The sequence below is a fragment of the Canis lupus genome, chromosome 23 (genome assembly GCF_048164855.1).
Source record: "Canis lupus baileyi chromosome 23, mCanLup2.hap1, whole genome shotgun sequence".
Classification (NCBI taxonomy): Eukaryota; Metazoa; Chordata; class Mammalia; order Carnivora; family Canidae; genus Canis; species Canis lupus.
Window position 1 is genome coordinate 27,088,576 of NC_132860.1, and position 19,733 is coordinate 27,108,308.

The 19,733-nt window shown below is 40.6% G+C and overlaps 1 long non-coding RNA gene across 2 annotated transcripts in view; it reads right to left on the minus strand.

Moving 5' to 3' along the window:
• LOC140614972 (uncharacterized) overlaps positions 1–19,733 on the minus strand; it is a 41,414-nt gene that overhangs the window by 1,339 nt on the left and 20,342 nt on the right. For both annotated transcript variants that reach the window (XR_012015667.1, XR_012015666.1), the window contains exons 2-3: positions 15,174–15,282; positions 14,691–14,841 (exon numbers count right to left, since the gene is read on the minus strand). This is a non-coding gene — a long non-coding RNA (uncharacterized lncRNA). The remainder of the gene's footprint in view (positions 1–14,690; positions 14,842–15,173; positions 15,283–19,733) is intronic.

The following is a 19,733-nucleotide window of genomic DNA, read 5'->3' on the forward strand; positions in this document are numbered from 1 at the left end:
AAAGGCCAGTTTCCCTATAGCAGAGGTGAATATGGTCCACAGCCCTGCTGCAGCCAATCTCTTCACTTCACTCTTCCTACTCTAGTTACACTCTTATTCTTATGACCCCCTTTCCCAAAGTATATCAGGCACTGTCATTTTCTTTTTTTTTTTAATTTTTTTAATTTTTATTTATTTATGATAGTCACAGAGAGAGAAAGAGAGAGAGGCAGAGACACAGGCAGAGGGAGAAGCAGGCTCCATGCACCGGGAGCCCGACGTGGGATTCGATCCCAGGTCTCCAGGATCGCGCCCTGGGCCAAAGGCAGGCGCCAAACCACTGCGCCACCCAGGGATCCAGGCACTGTCATTTTCAAACTGCCTGTCTTGTTTTTCAACCTATTAGCCCAGCCTTAAAATCCCAATCCCTATCCCCTGCCAAACCTCCTCTAGCCCCTCTGCTCCCTTTTCTGAGAAGAATAAGAAACATATCTGTAACATATTGGCTATGTGACAGCCAAGTCCCTTCCCCTCTCTAAGTGTTAAATTGGCCATGCCCTCTTCTAACCCTCTTTTATTCCCTCTCCTCCTTTTTCCCCATTTCTCCTACTAGCAGAAAGTGGGGGCTAGCTGAAGGTCAGAATTAGAAGGGGTCTGACCTGGCAATCAAGTAAAGCATTAATCAGAATTACGGGCATAGGTATGAAGTTTTCCAGACTAGGAATCTTGGAATCAGATCCAAAGTCAGACCTTGCCATGAACATGCTGGGTGACCTTTAGTAGGTGTCTCAACTTTTCTGAATCTCCGTGTTTACATTTGTAAAATGGAAAGAAGGATTCCTGCCCTGTCACCTCAAAAGGATTAGGAGAATGCAATAAAGCAATGAGTATGAAAGTGCTTTGAAGACGTAAAGTGGAATTTATGGTCCAAACCCTTCATCTAACTTGAGAATTCTCTTTCAAAATCCCTTCCAAGTGTTGGCATATAAACTATTTACTTAATATTATGCCATTATTAATGAACATATTAAAGTATTTCAGGAATCAATCCTATTAAGTCAGTTTTATCCCTTGATAAATTTTCTATATAGCACAGTGAAACAATTTCTAACTTTTTAAGATTTTTTTCTTACCGAATTTTCATCAAGATACATTCTTTTCTCTATCAATTTTACAAGACAGGTTAGATTCATCAGTTATCTTTTATCTTTATCAATTTTTACTGATGATTGCTTCAGCTATTTTGAAGTTTCTAGTCATGATTTCCACCAATTCCACCTTTTCCTGGAAGAGATTTGAGCCATTGTCATTTTTATTTTGTGTTGATTATTTCCACCAAGTGGAATTTTCCCAGGGGTCAATTTTGCAATGTTTAATGTTACCAACAAAGACGGGATCATTCAGTTTGCTTTTCCATCCATAATAAATTTTTACCACATGTAGTTGTAGCCATTGTCGGTTTTATTTTGTGTTGATTATTCCTACCACATCTAATTTTTTTTTCTCTGCAACCCACCCCAAACAATCTCAGGGACAAAATGAGAGTGTCAAAACACTATTCTTTGCCTGTTATTATCTGATTCACTGAGACTGTGAGATGGTTTTGTATCAACTATATTAATGAGTTTGTTTGAGCTCTCTTTTTCTCTCAAAGCATCTCTTTAAGAGCATTGGCCCATATATGTGAGCTGGACTATTACTTTAAGAATTGCTTTAAAAGAAAAAAAAGGAATTGCTTTAGGGGCACCTGGGTGACTCAGCTGGTTAAGCCACTGACTCCGTTTCAGCTCAGGTCATGATCTCAGGAGCCTGGGATCAAGCCCGGTGTTGGTTTGGGTTCTGTGCTTTGTGGGGCGGCCGCTACAGAATTCTCTCTCCCTCTCCTTCTGCACCTCTCCCCGCTTGCTTGCTCTTTCTCTCTCAAATAAATAAATCTTTTTTAAAAATTGCTTTAGAATTGCAGGAAAATGGACATTAGAGATAATGTTAGGAGAACCAGTCTTTAATGAGCCAGGTGCTGTGCTGGTATCTAAGATCCATTATCTCAATTAGTCATTCAACCTAAATTTCCTCCACATGCCCACTTTGGAGTAGAGAACAATGAGACCCAGAGAGAGGAAGATAAGCCAGATTAGGATCAGAAACCAAGCATTGATTTAACACCCAGTGCAATTTGAATCTTTATAAGTTACAAAGTTATGCAATTTAATTTTTAAACTTTTGCAATCATCTCAATGGAAAATTAAATTACAATTTTTGAGCTTAGCTAAGATAAACAAGAGAAATACATAAATATAAACAAAGCATTACCAAAGAGCTTTTTGTAAATTAAAAGTAGAATTACCATATGATCCAGTAATTCCACTACTGAGTATTTAGCCAAAGAAAACAAAAACACCAATTCAAAACGATAGATGCACCCATATGTTTATTGCAGCATTATCTACAATAACCAAAATATGGAAGCAGCCCAAGTGTCCATTGATAGATGAATGGATAAAGAAAATGCGGTATCGGGATGCCTGGGGGGCTCAGGGTGTGATCCTGGAGTCTGGGATCGAGTCCCACATCAGGCTCCCTGCATGGAGCCTGCTTCTCCCTCTGCCTATGTCTCTGCCTCTGTGTCTCTCATGAATAAATAAATAAAATCTTTAAAAAGAAATAAAATCTTAAAAAGAAAGAAAGAAAGGAAAAAGAAACAAAGGAAGGAAGGAAGAAGAAAAGAAAGAAAGAAAGAAAGAAAGAAAGAAAGAGAAAGAAAGAAAGAAAGAAAGAGAAAGAAAGAAAGAAAGAAAGAAAGAAAGAAAGAAAGAAAGAAAAAGAAAGAAAGAAAGAAAGAGAAAGAAAGAAAATGTGGCATATATACACAATGGAATATTACTTAGCCATAAAAAGAATGAAATCTTGCCATTTACAAGAACATGGATGGATCTAGAAAGTATTATGCTAAGTGAAATAAGTCAGAAAAAGAAATACTGTATGATTCCACTCATATGTGGAATTTAAGAAACAAACAAAAAACAAACTCTTAACTATAGAGAACAAACTGATGGTCACCAGAGGGGAAGTGGGTAGGGGATGGGTGTAATAGATGAAGGGAATTAAGAGTACATTTACTGCGATGAGCATTGAGTAATACACAATCATTGAATGACCATATTGTACACCTGAAATCAATATAACATCGTATGTTAATTATACTAGGATTGAAGATTTAAAAAATGTATTTTAAAAAGTTTTGTGACAGCAAGTGAGACAGAGTGTGAAAATGTGTAAATTATCAAACACTGGGCAAATGGAAGTTACTGCCGTTTGTAATGAAGGCTGTTATATAAACCTGTTATGCACCTTGACAGAGTGCTAGAAAATGAATAACATAATAACATTCAATAGATGGGTATCAGATGACCATCCTAAAATTCTATTCTAACAACCAGTATTAGAGGAATAAGATTGGGGATCCCTGGGTGGCGCAGCGGTTTGGCGCCTGCCTTTGGCCCAGGGCGCGATCCTGGAGACCCGGGATCGAATCCCACATCAGGCTCCCGGTGCATGGAGCCTGCTTCTCCCTCTGCCTATGTCTCTGCCTCTCTCTCTCTCCGTCTCTCTGTGACTATCATAAATAAATAAAAATTAAAAAAAATTTTTAATAAAAAAAAAAAAGAGGAATAAGATTGCTTCCTATCTATCCTTTAAGACCCAATTCAGACATCAGGAAGCTTCTCCTGACCCCTGGTTAGGTTAGAAGCCTACTGGGTTCCCACAGACTGTTCACACCATATGTTCACTGTCTGTTTACTCTCCTCAAGGACAAAGACCAAGGTGGTCTGGTTCATCTCTGTGGCCCACCTTAATTAGTTCAGCCTTGGGCTTCTGACACTGTAAGGCTTCAGTAAATAGTGATTGAATGAATGAATAAATCATCGGCTGGCTCAATTGTTAGAGCCATGCAACTCTTGATCTCAGGGTTGTAAATTTGAGCTCCACACTAGGTATAGAGAGCACTTAAAAATAAAATATAGAACAAAACAAAACAAAAACAAAACCAGAGCACCTGGGTGGCTTAGTGGGTTAAGGGCCTGCCTTAGGCTCAGGTCATGGTCCAGGGTCCTAGGATTAAGCCCTGCATCAGGCTCCCTGCTCAGTGGCAAGTCTGCTTCTCCCTTTTCCTCTCCCTCTTCCTCTGTGATCTCTCGGGCTGTCTCACCTCTCTTTCAAATAAATAAACAAAATTTTTTTAAAATATAAAAATAAACTAAGAAAGTTTATTTTTTTAATTAATTAATTAACATGACAAGTATATAGACTATATAATCAATCAAAATGACAAGGAAAATAAAGCTGGGGAAAAAGTTTTTCTATAGGACAACGGAAGGGACACCTGGGTGGCTCAGCGGTTGAGCATCTGCCTTTGGCTCAGGGTGTGATCCTGGGATTCTGGATCAAGTCCCGCATTGGGCTCCCTGTGGGGAGCCTGCTTCCCCCTCTGCCTATGTCTCTGCCTCTTTCTCTCTCTCTCTCTCTCTGTCTTTCATGAATAAATAAATAAATTTTTTTTAAAATAAATCTTTAAAAAAAAAAGGACAAGGGAAAAGTGCACATTAAATAAAATTAAGGGCAAAGGTAAATCACAAATGAAACTGCACAAACTGATTACAGCTCCCAAAGCTTCCATGCAGCAGCAGGCAGTTGGAGGAAAGAGCCTTGACATCCTGGGTTCAAATCCTAACTCAACCAGAATTGGGTGTCAAGTCACTTCCCCTTTTATGCCTGTTTCCTAATCCATAAAAAGGCTTACCTTGCAGAACCCCCAGGGCAGTTAAAATAATTCATTAAGATACCAGATGTTTTGCATGCTCTGAAAAGCTGACCAAAGTAAGGATTGTTATTGACAAAGATCAGAAGAAGAAGTTTACATTTAGGAGGATCCTTTACATAAAGCTGCTCAAGTTCACAAACTTAAAAAAAAAAAAAAAAAAAGAAAGCATTCCAATCATAGTGGGTTAAACTGTATTTCCCAAAAAGATAGTCCAAGTTTTAACCCTCATACCTGTAAATGTGATCTTACAAGAAAATAGAATCTTGAAAAAAAAAAAAAAGAATCTTGACTGTTGGGGTGCGTGGGTGGCTCAGTTGGTTAAGTGTCAGACTCTTGATTTCGGCTCAGGTCACGATCTCAGGGTCATAGGATCAAGCCCCATATTGGGCTCCATGCTTGGAGGGGAGTCTGCTTGAGATTCTCTCTCTCCCCTCTTCCCCCTGCCATTTCCCCTTCTCTAAAATAATAAATAAATCCTTTGGGAAAAAAAAAATACTAGTATCTTGGCTGTTAAAAATCTTTTTTTTAAATTTCATCCACTTATTTGAGAGAGAACAGAGAGAGAGTGACAGGGGGAAGCAGACTCCTCACTGAGCAGGGAGCTCAATATGGGGCTCAATACCAGCACCCAGGATCATGACCTGAGCCAAAGGCAGATGCTTAATCAAATGAGCCACCCAGGTGCCACTGTTAAAAATCTTAAGATAGATCTGTCCTGGACTTAGGGGGGCCCTAAATCCAATGAGCAGAGCTGTCTTTATGAGAGGAAAGAAAAGATATTTGAGATACAGAGACGCTAAATGAGAAGGCCATGTGAAGACAGAAGCAGAGATTAGTCACGCAGCCACGGGCTAAGGAACACCGAGGACTGCTGGCAGCCACTGGCAGCTAGGAGGGAGGCATAGAAGGATTCTCCCTCAGCCTCCAGGAGGAACCAACCTTGCTAACACCCTGATTCCAGAGATCTGGCCTCTCAACTGTGAGAGAATACATTTCTGTTGTTTCAAGCTGCCAGCTTGCAGTAATTTGTTAAGGCAGTAATTTGCAGTAATTTGTTAAGGCAGCCTTGGAGGCCAAATATACCAGTTAAACTGGAAACCCAGGTAATCAGGTAATTAGCAAATATTTTGAGACCCCCAAATATACTTCTTCAAAAGAGTATATTTTGGGAAATGTTTATGAGTTTCATTTAATTTGTCATCTCCAACAGCAGCTATGGAAATTTTGTGTTAACATTCATTGTCTTCGAATCTGTGCCATTTCTCTTTGCTCTTTGTAACTCTTCTTTCTCTTAAAAAATATATTTTACTTATTTGTTCATGAGAGACATACACAGAGAGAGGCAGAGACATAGGCAGAGGGAGAAGCAGGCTTCCGGGGGGGAGGGGGGCGATGCAAAACTGGATCCCAAGACCCCGGGATCACAACCAGAGCCAAAGGCAGACACTCAACCACTGAGCCACCCAGGTCCCCCTTAAGTCTTGGCCTGTCTCGTGGGGGGCCCATACTTCGAATGAGTGGGAAGAACTCTGTTGTCATATGAAGTACACAGACCTAGGAGACCAGATCTGGGTTAATATCCCAGCTCAGTCACTTAAAGGCCACAACACTGGGAAAAACATTTGTCCTTGTTGAGCCTCCGTGTCCTCCACTATAGTATGTGACTAATATCATCTCCTCTATAAGTGAAATGAGCTAATTCATGGAATATATATGTTTCATAACTTTGCCTTGTTCAGAGGGCAATAGAGATCTTTTCTTCTTTTCCTTTGGGTGATGTTTGGATAGTGGAGGAAGGGAAAAGAAGGAGCCCTCGAAATTCACTTCCATTAGAAGGTGAGAAAGCTTTCTAGAAAAAGGATAAACAGGGATGCCTGGGTGGCGCAGCGGTTTAGCGCCTGCCTTTGGCCCAGGGCGCAATCCTGGAGACCTGGGGTTGAATCCCATGTCGGGCTCCCGGTGCATGGAGCCTGCTTCTCTCTCTGCCTCTCTGTGTGTGTGTGACTATCATAAATAAAAAAAAAAAAAAAAGAAAGAAAAAGGATAAACAAAAGTACTTCTTTTATCTGCAAAAGAGCTGAGGTTCCTCTTGGTGGGGCCTGTGGACCCCCATTGAAGATGGGCAGTGTTGGATACTTATTCATTGTTCATTGAGCATAAGATACTGACCCAAATCTTTTGCTCAGCCTAGGGGAATACAGTTACATCTCAGTGGTCAGCACCATACTGGAAGGAAGCAAGGGACTGTGGGAACCTAGAGGGAAAGCCTAACCCAGGCCAAGAGGTCAAATATAAGCACAGGGTCACTACCCTGCAGATTCTCCTCAAGACATTCTAAGCTCCAGGAGTTTCCAGGATTTTTTTTAAAGATATTTTTACATATTTATTCGTGATAGACACACACACACACACACACACACACACACACACACACACACACAGGCAGAGATACAGGCAGAGGGGGAAGCAGGCTCCCAGCAAGGAGCCAATACGGGACTAGATCCCAGGACCGTGGGATCACAACCTGAGCTGAAGGCAGACACTCAACCACTGAGCCACCCAACTGCCCCTCCAGGATTTTTATGTAGTTTACAGCTGTGTCTCCAGCACAGCAACAGTGTCAGGTATGTAGTAATCATTCAGTAATATTTGTCACGTGAACGAATATAAATTAAGCCACATTGCACGGGACTTCCTGCCCCTACAAAGCCCTTCCAACTGTTCACCCTCACAGGTATAATCTTATATTCATTCATTCATTCATTCATTCATTCACCAGACTTTTCCTGAAGACCCACCATCTGCCAGACATGATATCAGATTCTAGGTTATAAGTAGTATGCCAAACAGACAAGATTTCATGAACTTCACAGTCTAAGAGGACAAAAGATGTTCCCCATGTAATCCCCAGGATCTCTCCACCCTGGCCTCACTCCTCTGTGCCCTATTTTGATGTCCCCTTAGCTCAGCCTCAGGTCCCAGAGAAGCACCACATACCATTCAGGAGAGGAGGGATGGGTCCTCTCCCCACCCCTGTGCTGTCCACAGTCCCCCGAGCCCCCAAGCAGTCAGAGCTGTCATACCAGAGGCCTCAGTGAAACTTTCTCCAGCTTCTGACTCCATAAAGATCATCAGCAAAGCCAAGCCCCTTGCGTTGCCAAAGAAATAAGGCTGCTCCACACAGTAACTCCTGCAATGGCTGGCTGCCTGAGGTTTGGGTGGAAGAGCAGCCAAGAGAGGGGTCACTGGCCCTCTAGCAATCAAATTCCATTCTGGACTGAGTTCCTTTGAGAAAGTTTACTAAAGCAGAAACCCTTGAATTATACTGTAAAGGATGAAGAGGAACTGAGCAGATAATGAAGGAGCCTGTAGAGGAAGTGTCCCCTGAGCTCAGGGAAACTTAAGTCAGGGGTTCTTTTTTGTGCCATGGACCCTTTAGGCAGACTGGTGAAGCCTGTGAAGCGCCTCTCAAAATAAAGATTTTTACATGCATGACATAAAATACAAGAATTGGGGACACCTGGGTGGCTCAGTGGTTGAGTATTTTCCTTTGGCTCAGGTTGTGATCCCGGGCTCCTGGGACGGAGTCCTGCACGGGGCTACCTGCAGGGAGCCTGCCTCTCCCTTTACCTGTCTCTGCCTCTCTCTGTGTCTCTCATGAATAAATAAATAAAGTCTTAAAAAAAAAAAGAGGTATAAGAATTACAAAAGAAACCATTTATACTGAAATACAGTTATCAAAATATTTTAAAATCTCATCAGTAATATATATTCATTAACAAATTAAATAATGAGATCTCACTGCCTGTCTAATAACTGCACAATTTCAAAGTGGTGATGAACACAAACAATATTTCAAGATGTTTTGCAACAACTGTAATGTGATAGGGGAACATCTGTAATTTCTGTTGATGACAAAGTCACAAATACCGCTAATTCTACTGTGGTTTGTTACTTATATTCAAAATGGAAAGAAAAGCTGATTTCTGTAAAGATTAAAGCATATAAAATATAGCTCTCCCAGGGTGACTGGGTGGCTCAGTTGGTAAGTGCCCAACTCTCGATCTCAGTTCAGGCCCTGATCTTGGCTAAGTCTTGATCTCAGGGTTGTGAGTTTAAGCCCCAAGTTGGGTATGAAGCTTACTTTAAAAAAGAATGTAGCTCTCCCATCCAAGATCACAGCCCATTGGCCTCTCAGGCCCCAGGTTAGGAACCTCTGTCCCAAATAGTTGGACTAGAGCATAGAGTATGTAGGAAGGGGTGACAAAGACTGGAGGTTTGTGTCTGTGATAACGAATTTTTAATGGAGTGTGGGGTTGAAAAGGTGACGGGATGCAGTTGGCAGAGACTAACAAGCCAGACAGAATTGAATTCCAATTCCCCTCTGCATCTCCATCCTCACAAGCTGTGTGACCATGGGCAAGCTATTTCATCTTTCTGCAAAATGTGGATATTCACGTACCCCCCACCAGGCTGTTCTGAGAGTCTCATGTAAATTTCTCTTCAACCCTACAACTCTGTATAGAGACAAGGATCTTCCATTTTGTTTGGTTTTATTTATTCACAACTGTATTGTTTTGGTTTCTTATGAAGGAGGAAGGTTCTAGAAAGGTTGGCAGGAGGCACTTGTGGGTAGCAAGACCATTTAGGAAGTCTTCATATATTGTGGACAATCACACTTGACAGTCTAAACTGCTTTCAAAGTCGAGAAATTTGTGCTCCTTCACCAAATCCATCCCTTCCAGTTCTCACATTTTCTTCTTGGCATTTTGTTTTCTCCCAAATGCTCTAGAAATATTCTAATCCTAACCTGGATGAATTAACAGGAAAACAAATTTGCTTCTCACCCAAGAGAGTCTGGTAGGCTATTTTCTGGAAAGGCCATGAAGGAGCCAATGCCTTCAAGGGTAATAAAAGAGGAGATTCCCAGAACTAGGAAGGTCTGGGGCTTGGGACACATGTGTGGCCTGCTCTCTGGAGGTGAAGGAGGGACAGCGTATGGTAAACAGAAGTACATTCGTATCCATTAAGCATGGGAGGAGACTCATGAAATATTTTTCTCTACAAAAGATCCATGCAAGGGAAGGAGCCCATAAAATATAAGTTCTGAGTTGGACTTAATTTGATTTAAATTGAATAAAGTAATATGTCATTTTTTACATCCCTAACTTTGTGGAGTAAGATTCATGCTCACTATATAATCAACAGAAAAAATAAAACTAACATCTAAATTGCACAGAGTGAAATTACTCGTTGACTAAAAATTGATGACAAAATCAAATAAGCTTTCTTGGCAAAATGTAGATCTGCAAAATTTATCCCAGGAAAAGTGAACTTCATAGAATATAGAAATAATGACCACAAAAGATAACTTACAATGGCAGAAGGTATAATTATTAAATTGTAATATGGATTTTTTAAATTGACTGATAACACAAATCATCATTATGAAATTTATACAGAAAATTATTTTTCAGTTGAAGATAATTATAGCTCAATTTAAGTGAAAATGAATAAGTTGGAAATAGATTTAATAGCTGTGTAGAAAAATCAAAGATATTGAACTAACTTAATGGAATTTGTGCTGGGAAATATTTTCTCAGTGAAAAGTAATCAATATGATATAATTCCATCAAAAATCTGTACTCATAAATACAAAGACAAAAACATCCTTAGGGTTGGGGCACCTGGCTCGCTCCGTTCGTAGAGCATGTGACTCTTGATCTCTAGGTTGTGAATTTGAACCCCATGTTGGGTATAGAGATAAGTTAAAAATAAAAATCTTTAGGGATACCTGGGTGGATCAGTCAGTTGAGCGGCCAACTCTTGATTTCAGCTCAGGTCATGATCTTGAGGTCGTGGGATCAAGCCCCATTGGGCTCTGCACTCAGAGAGGAGCCTGCTTGGGATTCTCTCTCTGCCTCTCCCTTTGCCCCTCCCCCCATATGCTCGCTCTCTCGCTCTCAAATAAATGAATAAATCCTTTTAAAAATAATAAAATAAAAATCTTTAAAAATAAAAAAATAAGGATTTTTTTAAATCCTTAGGGTCAAAGCAGGGGCCAAATATTCTCACCTCTGTACGAAAGGTCCTAGAGAGAAAAAAAGTAGAAACAGTGGGCAAGACTTTGCTGATCTACATTTTATCAGGAAGATTTCCCTGATTCTTCCATCAAATTTTTATCAATAAAAAAAATTTCCTTGTGCAATTTCATTGTTGTTTTACTTTTTCTGTTGATTATGTAGTAGTCAGTGCCCATGTAGTATAGGCCCCTGCCTTGGGGGCCCCACTACTTAACATTCTCTTTTTCCATCCATTGCTCCATCTGTCCACTCAACAATTACCCACCAAACAAACACCTACTCTGTGATTCGCAGCAGAGGAATCAAGCCAAACCCCTGCCCTCAAATAATTACAATTTTAATTATTTTTTTTCCTAATCCTATATTCTCTCGTTATTTTATAAGGGAGGACCTTCAGCACAATGTTGAATAGAAGGGGTAATAGTGGGCACTCTTTTCTCATTCCCATCTCAGGAAAAGGTTTTTTTTTTGGGGGGGGGGGTTGTTTTGTCTTTTAAAAATTTTATTCATTTATTCATGAGAGACACACACAGAGAGAGAGAGAGGCACAGGCAGAGAAAGAAGCAGGCTCCACATAGGGAACCTGATGCGAGACTCAATCCTGGGACCCCAGGATCATGCCCTGGGCCAAAGGCAGACACCCAACCACTGAACCATCCAGGCATTCATATTTTGTTTTTAAAGATTTTATTTATTTATTCATGAGAGACACACAGAGAGAGGCAGAGACATAGGCAGAGGGAGAAGCAGGCTGCTGACAGGGAGCCCAATGTGGAACTTGATCTCAGAACCCTGGGATCATGACCTGAGCCAAAGGTAGATGCTCAATCACTGTGCCACCCAGGTATCCCTCATGAAAAGGTTTTTATACCTCAAAGGTAAATATGATGTTGGATATAGGTTTTTGGTCATGTCCTTCATCAGATAAAGGAAGTTCCCTTCTGTTCTTAGTTTGAAAGGATTTTATCATAAATGGTTGATGACTTTTATAAAATAATTGTTCTACATCTCTTGAGATGATTTTATGGTTTTCTTAACGTTAGTCTGTTAAAGTGGTGAATTATTATTGATTAATTTTCAAATGTCAAATCAACTTTGTATCCCTGGAGTTAGTAGAACTTAGTCGTGTAGTATTATCCTACTTTTAGATCTTTTGGTTTGGTTTGCTGATATTTTGTTTAGAATTTTTGCATCTTTGTTTGACCTATAATTTTCCTTCCTCATAATGCCCCTGTTAGGTTTTTGGATCTAGGTAATTCTGATCACACAAAATAAGTTGAGAAGTACTTCTACTTTTTCTGTTCACTGGAAGCATTTGGACCTGGAATTTTCTTTTTTTTTTTAAAGAATTTTATTTTATTTTATTTTATTTTATTTTATTTTATTTTATTTTATATTTTTTAAATTTATTTATGATAGTCACACAGAGAGAGAGAGAGTGGCAGAGACACAGGCAGAGGGAGAAGCAGGCTCCATGCACCGGGAGCCCGACGTGGGACTCCATCCCGGGTCTCCAGGATCGCGCCCTGGGCCAAAGACAGGCGCCAAACCGTTGCGCCACCTAGGGATCCCAGAATTTTATTTTATTTTAAAGACTATTTGAGAGAGAGAGAGAGAGAGAGAGACCTGGAGTTTTCTTTGTGGAAAGATTTTTTTTTTTTAAATAAAAAATTAAATTTATTTAGTAGAAACAGGACTATTCAGTCTTCCTATTTCTTCTTGTGTCAGTTTTGATAGGCTGTGTTTTTCTAATTATCTATTCATGTCATCTGAACTTCAAGTTTGTTGAGATATAGTTATTTACAATATGCTCTTTTTGATTCATGTAGGATCTGTAGTGATGGCACTCTACGTGATAATTGTGTCTCCTCTTTTTATCCTTCATCTGTCTAGTGAAAAGTTTATCAATTTTAGTAGTTTTATCAGAGAATTAACTCTTGGTTCTTTAAATCCCCTCTTTAATATCTTCATTTTCTTGTTCCTTTTTAAAAAAATATTTTATTTATTTGAGAAAGAGCAAGAGCATGAGCAGGGGCAGAGACAGAGGGAGAGGGAGAAGCAGAATCCCCACTAAGCAAGGAGCCTGATGCATAGCTTGATCCCAGGCCCTCGGATCATGACTTGAGCCAAAGGAAAATGTTCAACCAACTGAGCCACCCAGTGCCCTCATATCTTTATTTTCTATTTTATTAACTTATTCTGTCAACCTTATTATTTTCTTCCTTTACTTTATTTGGATTTAATTTCTGGATGTTTTCCCTAACTACTTAAGGTAGATTTTTATATAGTTGATTTTCAGCCATTAAAAAGTACATACTCATTTAAAGCCCCACATTTCACTCTAAACATGGCTTCAGCTACATTCTATAAGTTTTAACATATTATATTTTCATTATAATTTGAATCAAATATTTTCGACTTTCTATTGTAATTTCTTTTTTTACCTTTGGGTTGTTTACTAGTGTGCTGTTCAATTTCCAAATATTTTGGGATCTCCAAGATTTCTTTTTGTTTGATGATTAACATAATCCAACTGTGGTCATTGAACATACACTATATAATTTTTAACTCTTTGAAATTTGGTTAGACTTATATTATGGCTGAGCATATCAATAAATATTTGATGTGCACTTGAAAAGAATATTTATTCTATAGTTATTGGACCCAGTGTTCTATTATGTCAATTGGGTCAAAATTTTGAAGCATGTTATTCAAACTTCCTGTGTCCTTATTGATGTTTTTATTTTGCATATTCTTAAGGTTTTTTTTTTTAATTTATTCAGAGGCAGAGAGAGAGAGAGAGAGAGGCAGGCAGAGAGGCAGAGACAAGGCAGAGGGAGAAGCAGGCTCCATGCAGGGAGCCCGACGTGGGACTTGATCCTAGGTCTCCAGGATCACACCCCAGGCTGCAGGCGGCGCTAAACCGCTGCGCTGCGCCACCGGAGCTGCCCTTATTTTGCATATTCTATCAGTTACTGAGAGAGTTGTATTAAAACATCCCAGCTAAATGGATTTATCTATTTCTTCTTGAGAAATAGACCCTGCCCTAGAGGTTCTCACAGTCAGGTATGAGGACTATAATACACAATAACTGTGGTTCTGTGTCTAGAATTCTAGCAGAGAGAAACCCAGGGAACGCCCAATATTTTGGTCATACTGAACTCCTGGAAGTTCCCTAAATACAGATTTTGTTTCTCCCTACAAGAATTTTGTCTAAACGATGTGTCACAAACTCAAATGCCACATTTGAAAGGGATAGAGACAATATAAAATGAAAAGAGAACTTTAGATTCCTTAGCTTGTACAATAGTTTAGGAAATGGGCTGAAACAATTACTCAGATGCAAACACGGGCCACCTTTTATGAGAAAGGAAGGATGACTCAGAGGACAGAACCAAGACCCACAGAGAAGTATTCCTAAGTTTGAACTGAATCATGGAGCTGCTTGACTTCAGAATCAATGCATGCCCGGCTTGATTTCAGAATTGCTATGGACCAGTGACTGCTGTGTATCTGTTTCTTCTCTATTTGAGCAGGAGGGTCCATAGCAGTTAGGGGAGTCTGCTTCTCCCACTCTCTCTGATCCTCCTCCTGCTTGTGCCCTCTCTCTCACATACACTCTTTCTCTCAAATAAGTAAAATCTATTTTTAAAAATATACCTATTTACATCAGAGAGGATTATTGTTATGGCAGTTGAACTTACATCATCACTAATACAAAGCCATCCCTTTGAGTGAGCCATTTCATGAGCATCATCACATATCCCACCCTTCACCTGGCTATCTCCCACTCATCCTCGAGGACTTACCTCAGATATTTCCATCTCTAAGAAGCATCTTGTTCACAGGGACAGAGAGACCCTGTGTTTTCCTCTGTAGAAACTGATCACTCTGAACAGAGACTGGCTATGTCCATGTGTGCCTTCTGTGGCAGATGATGAACTCCTTAAAGGCAGAACCCTACACACCGAGCCAGGCATGGGACAAGTAGGGAGAGTGAGTGAGTGTTTTATGAATGATTTAATGAGTTTGGATGCAGCCTCTTACCCCTTGGTGAATTTTGAGGGCCTCTGTGAAATGTAACTCCTGTCCCCTTAAAGAGACCTTAAAGGAAGACTCAAAGGACCCCGGAGAACTCTTTTGTTAGGCCCACAACCAACTCAGAAGACAGACACCTTTTAAGGAGACTTTCAGGAAAGTTTTAGGGATTCATGGTTTTATTGTTTATAGGTGTCAAGCAACAGAAACATGACAAAAATTTCTGGCTGATTTAAAGAATGTGGGAGGCGCACCTGAGTAGCTCAGTCCATTAAACATTCAACTCTTGGTCTCAGTTCAGGTCTTGATCTCACAGCTGTGACTTCACGCCCAACATTGGGCTCCAGGTGGGCATGGAGCCAACTTAAACAAACAAACAAAAGAAATGGGAATAAGCCCATGAAAAGATGCTCAATACCATTAGTTGTTAGGGAAATGCAAATCAAAACCACAATGAAATACTTCAAACTCACTGGAATGACTAGTAATCTAAAAGACAGAAAATTTTGCCAAAAGTGTTGGCAAAGATGTAGAGAAATTAGAAACCCCATACATTACTGGTAGGAATGTAAAATGGTGTAGCTGCTTTGGAAAACAGATTGGCGGATCCTCATAATTAAACATAAAGGTGCCATATGACCCAGAAATTACACTCCTAGGTATATATCCAAGAGTAAAATATATATCCACACAAGAATATGTATAAGAATGTTCACAGCAACACTATTCATAATAGTCAGAGAATGGAAACAATCCAAATGTCCATCAATGAATGAGCAAAAAAAATTACAGTATATCCATAAATGGAATGTTATTTCAAATAAAAAGTAATGGAGTACTAATACAACACATTAAAACATGGATGAGCCTTGAGAACATCATGTTATGTGAAAGAAAGTAGCCACAAAAGACTACATATTATATGATCACATTTATATGAAATGTCCAGAATAGGTAAATCCACAAATACAGATAGTAGCTTAGTGGTTGCCTAGAGATGAGAGACTGTTGTGGGCTGAATTATGTCCCCTTAAAAGATATGATAAGTCCTAACCCTTGGTACCTGTGAAGTGATCTTATTTGGAAATGGGGTCCTTGCAAATATAATTAAGATGTAAACTAAGACAAGGTCATATCAGAGTGGGGTGTGTTCTTAATCTAATATGACTGATGTCTTCGTGAGAAGACAACAGACACACAGAAAGACTCACGAAGAGAAAAGAATGCCCTGTGAAACCATGAGACACAGAGGAGAATGTCACACGGCAACAGAGGCAGCAATTTGCAGATGTGCCTGCAAGCCAAGGAGCACCAAGGAATGCTGACAGCATGAGAGGCTAAGAGAAAGGCATGGAACAGATTCTTCCCTAGAGCCTGCAGAGAAAGCGTGGTCCTACCAGCACCTTGTTTTAGACTCCTAACCTCCAGAACTATGAGAGAATACATTTCTGTTGCTTAAGGACACCCAGATACTCTATTATGGTAGCCCTAGCAAAGTAATATAGTGCCTAGGAGGAAATGACTGACTGCCAATGTGTATGGCCTTTCTTATTGGTGTAATGAAAATGTTCTAAAATTGATTGTGGCAATAGTTGCACAATCCTGTGAATATACTCAAATCACTGAATTTTTTATTGAGATGTATCTGTTATATTTAAAAAACAAAAAGTACTATTGGGGAGCTCACAGAATCAAGAGGCCTAGAGAACCCAGTATAGAGCCAGAAATATCACCCCAAATCATATAAAACTAGTCAGGGAAGAACCCCACAGTTGCTTTCTCAAGCACTAGCCACTACAGACTTAAAAATTATTATTAAATGAAGCATATCCTCTTTTTTATATCGAGGTGATATATAATTTACATACAATAAATTGCACCCATTTGAAGTATATAGTTTGATGAGTTTTGACTAATGTATAAATCCCATATGACCACTGTCACAATCAAAATATATTTTCATCATCCGAAAAAGTTTCTTTGTGCCCCTTTAGAGGGAGTTCCCTGTAGAGGGAATCTCCATGTCCAGCCCCAGGCAACTACTGATCTGTATCCTGTCCACTTCCTAAGCCTGGCTCTCCCTCCAACCTTCCCATCAATTCTATGAACCACCCAACACCCTTCCAATAAATCCCTTTCCCTTAAGGGAGCCAGCATTGGTGTTTGTGTTCACAACCAAACATCCTGACTGATAAAATAGGGAGAAAACAAAGTAAAGAGAAACATGACTCAGAAAATATACCCATTCAGAATCCATTTATAGAAAATTCACAACCAGACAGCCCCGGTGGCGCAGCGGTTTAGCACCGCCTGCAGCCCGGGGTGTGATCCTGGAGACCCAGGATCGAGTCCCACCTCTGGCTTCCTGCATGGAGCCTGCTTCTCCCTCTGCCTGTGTCTCTGCCTCTCTCTCGCTCTCTCTGAATGAATAAATAAATCTTAAGAAAAAAAAAAAGAAAAGAAAATTCACAACCAGAGGAAAACAACTAATATATTCTGCAGAGATACATCTCTTTCTGGCAAAACCATAAAGAAAACCAAAGGCATTTTTATGGGAGTCTGGATTGTGGTCAGCAAACGTTTGGGTACCTCTCTCTGCTGGGAAAGAGTGTACTTCCCTGCCCTGCTGAGATTGGGCTTGGCCTCGTGATTTGCTTTGGCCAGTGGAATGTCAGTAAACATGACTTGAGCAGTGCCTTCAATGGGCTTTTGCTGCTGGTTTTTTTTTTTTTTTAAGATTGATTGATTGATTGATTGATGATAGACATTGAGAGAGAGAGAGAGAGAGGCAGAGACACAGGAGGAGGGAGAAGCAGGCTCCATGCCGGGAGCCTGACGTGGGACTCGATCCCGGGACTCCAGGATTGCACCCTGGGCCAAAAGCAGGCTCCAAACCGCCGAGCTACCCAGGGATCTCCTTTTGCTGCTGTTTGACATGGTTCTCCCACTTCAGTGAAGGGCCAGGAGGAGAATATGCGCCAGGTAGACTCTGATCCTTGTAGGATGATAGACATATGGAGCAGACCTGGCTCCAGCCTGCAGTCTGGAGCCAAATGCAGACAATCCGCAACTTGAAGTAGAGCCACCTCACCAAGCCCAATCTAGATTAGTGCAACCTGCAGACCATGAATATGAGATGAAGCTTGTTGAATTTTGAGACAATACATGGCATTTTTGTGGCAACAAATGATGAACACAGTGGGCAACAGCCAATTCAGGAAGGGAAAGGAGGGTACATGATCAGGGCTTCGAAGTATTCAGGCTGAGTGGTGGGTTCACAGCACTTGTAACATCATTGCACTACACACATCCTTTTTACATACTCTGTTACTTATGTTTTTTTTTTCCCCACAGCTTTAAAAAAAGCAAGGGAGGAGTTTGGGACCAAGACCTACAACAAGTGTTTTTCTGTACTGAATAGAAGGTGGTTTGGGTGTGGGGAAACAGAGATAAAGGGCTGGTGCAGAGGAGGATGAAGGGGGTTGAGTGGAGCAGAGTGCAGAGAGAGAGAAAAGCAGGTCAAAATGATAAGACAGCGCTTGGTTCCAGGTGGATCTACTTCATCCTTCTCTGGATTTCCCAAATTTCCTACAGAGGACATATATGACTTCTATAATCAGAAAAAAGAACAAAAATGTAATGGCAGACACAAGGGTTCACTTCCTAGCAGGCATTCCCTCTTCCCTGTTGATAGGATGACCCATGGTCCACACCAGCCATGGTAACAGTCCCTGTTCCCTGTGGCTGGGTCAGTGGAGCCTGTGTGCCTCAGTTCTGACCAGTGAAATGAAAGGGGATGCCTCCTGGTGGTGGTGGTGGTGGGGTTTAAGAAAGATTTTCCTCTGTGATTAAAAAAGATAAAAGAGGAGAGATAAGGAGGGAAGATTTTGGATATTGTTGCATGATAGCATGATACTTGGATCTACAACAGCAGCTACCTTGCAACCATGAGGGAAGATGTTGCCAAGAAGGGTGGCTGAGGGGAAAGATTGCAAGGTCCTAGGGGACAAACTAAGCCACTGAGTCAATCCAGAGACTGTTTTGCTGGCTTCTTGTTAATCGACATTATGAAATTTCTTAAGCTTAAGTCACTTTTGTTTTGTTTTAAAGTTTATTTATTTGTGGGGCACCTGGGTGGCACAGTTGGTGGAGCCTCTGACTCTTGGTTTTGGCTCAGGTCGTGATCTCTGGGTCTTGGGATCCAGCCTCACATGGGGCTCCCTGCTAAGCACGGGGTGTGCTTGAGATTCTCTCCCTCTCCCTCTGCCCCTCCTGCTCATGCTCTCTCCCTGTCTCTCCCAGATAAATAAATAAATCCTTAAAATAAATAAAGTTGTTGTTGTTGTTGTTGTTTTAGTGATCTCTACATGTACTGTGGGGCTCAAACCCATGATCCTGAGATCAAGAGTCACACACTATTCAGACTGAGCCAGCCAGGCACACCTTAAGTCATTTTTGATTAGGAAGCCTCAATTACAGCCCCAAACATCCTACCTGACACTGAATATTTTTTTCAAGTGTAAGGAGAGATATATGTGATGACCTTAGAGGCTCATTCATTTCCCCAGATAGCTAGCTCAATATGTCTGCATTAGCCCAATGATATCAGCCACTGGGTTCTAGGGGCTCCCCCTTACTAACTAAGCTACTTGCTGGATACGGTACTTCCAATGTGGCATAGTCACCTAGCTGTTTCCTTCTCATACCCACTCTATTTTTTTTTTAAGATTTTATTTATTTATTCATGGCAGAGAGAGAGAGAGAGGCAAAGGGAGAAGCAGACTCCATGCAGGGAACCTGACGTGGAATTTGAT